Below are 1,600 nucleotides of genomic sequence, written 5' to 3'. Positions count from 1 at the left end.
GAAGCATCTCAATTCCTGCCATTGAAGCAAATAATTTTGAGCTGAAACTTAAACTAGTGGCTCTAATGCAACAAAACTACAAGTTTCATGGACTTCCATCAGAAGATCCCTACCAGTTTTTAACTGAGTTCTTGCAGATCTGTGAGATTGTTAAGACTAATGGAGTAGATCCTGAAGTCTACAGGCTCATGCTTTTCCCTTTTGCTGTAAGAGACAGAGCTAGAACATGGTTGGACTCACAACCTAAAGATAGCCTGGACTCTTGGGATAAGCTGGTCACGGCCTTCTTGGTTAAATTCTTTCCTCCTCAAAAGCTGAGCAAGCTTAGAATGGATGTTCAGACCTTTAAGCAAAAAGATGGTGAATCCCTCTATGAAGCTTGGGAAAGATACAAGCAGATGACCAAAAAGTGTCCTTCTGACAAGTTTTCAGAATGGACCATGATAGATATATTCTATTATGGTCTGTCTAATTTCTCTAAAATGTCACTGGACCACTCTGCAAGTGGATCCATTCACCTAAAGAAAATGCCTGCAGAAGCTCAGGAACTTATTAAAATGGTTGCAAATAACCAATTCATGTACACTTCTGAGAGGAATTCCGTGAATAATGGGACGCCTCAGAGGAAGGAAGTTCTTGAAATTGATGCTTTGAATGCCATATTGGCTCAGAACAAAATGTTGACTCAGCAAGTCAACATAATTTCTCAAAGTCTGAATGGATGGCAAAATGCATCCAACAGTACTAAAGAGGCCTCTTCTGAAGAAGAAGCTTATGATCCTGAAAACCCTGCAATGATAGAGGTAAATTAGATGGGTGAACCTTATGGAAACACCTATAATTCTTCATGGAGAAATCATCCAAATTTCTCATGGAAAGATCAACAAAAGCCTCAACAAGGCTTTAATAATGGTGGAAGAAACAGGTTTAGCAATGGCAAGCCTTTTCCATCATCTTCTCAGCAATAGACACAGAATTCTGAGCAAAGCACCTCTAACTTGGCAAATATAGTCTCTGATCTGTCTAAGGCCACTTTAAGCTTCATGAGTGAAACAAGGTCCTCCATTAGAAATTTGGAGGCACAAGTGGGCCAGCTGAGTAAGAAAGTCACTGAAACTCCTCGTAGTACTCTCCCAAGCAATACTGAAGAGAATCCAAAAAGAGAGTGCAAGGCCATATGGCCGAACCTAGAGAGGAAGGGGAGGACGTGAATCCCAATGAGAAAGACCTCACGGGACGTCTCCCAACCAAGAAGGAGTTCCTTATTGAGGATCCAAAGGAATCTGAGGCTCATATAGAGACCATAGAGATTCCATTAAACCTCTTTCTGCCATTCATGAGCTTTGAAGACTATTCTTCCTCTGAAGAGGATGAAGATGTAACTGGAAAGTAATTTGCTCAATATCTAGGAGCTATCATGAAGGTGAATGCCAAGTTATTTGGTAATGAGACTTGGGAAGGTGAACCTCCCTTGCTCATTAGTGAACTAGATACCTGGGTTCAGTAAACTTTACCTCAAAAGAAATAAGATCCTGGTAGAATCTTAATACCCTGTACCATAGGCACCATGACCTTTGAAAAGGCTCTGTGTGACCTAGGG

At 41.0% G+C, this 1,600-nt stretch overlaps 1 non-coding gene across 1 annotated transcript; it reads right to left on the bottom strand.

Moving 5' to 3' along the window:
- Positions 1-320: 320 nt before the first annotated feature.
- On the bottom strand, positions 321-427 carry LOC130937269 (small nucleolar RNA R71). The gene has a single exon (XR_009068493.1). It is a non-coding gene; the product is annotated as a small nucleolar RNA R71 (small nucleolar RNA).
- Between the last annotated feature and the right edge of the window lie 1,173 nt (positions 428-1,600).

Source organism: Arachis stenosperma, chromosome 6, assembly GCF_014773155.1.
Source record: "Arachis stenosperma cultivar V10309 chromosome 6, arast.V10309.gnm1.PFL2, whole genome shotgun sequence".
Lineage (NCBI taxonomy): Eukaryota > Viridiplantae > Streptophyta > Magnoliopsida > Fabales > Fabaceae > Arachis > Arachis stenosperma.
This window is presented reverse-complemented; position numbering and strand designations above follow the sequence as displayed.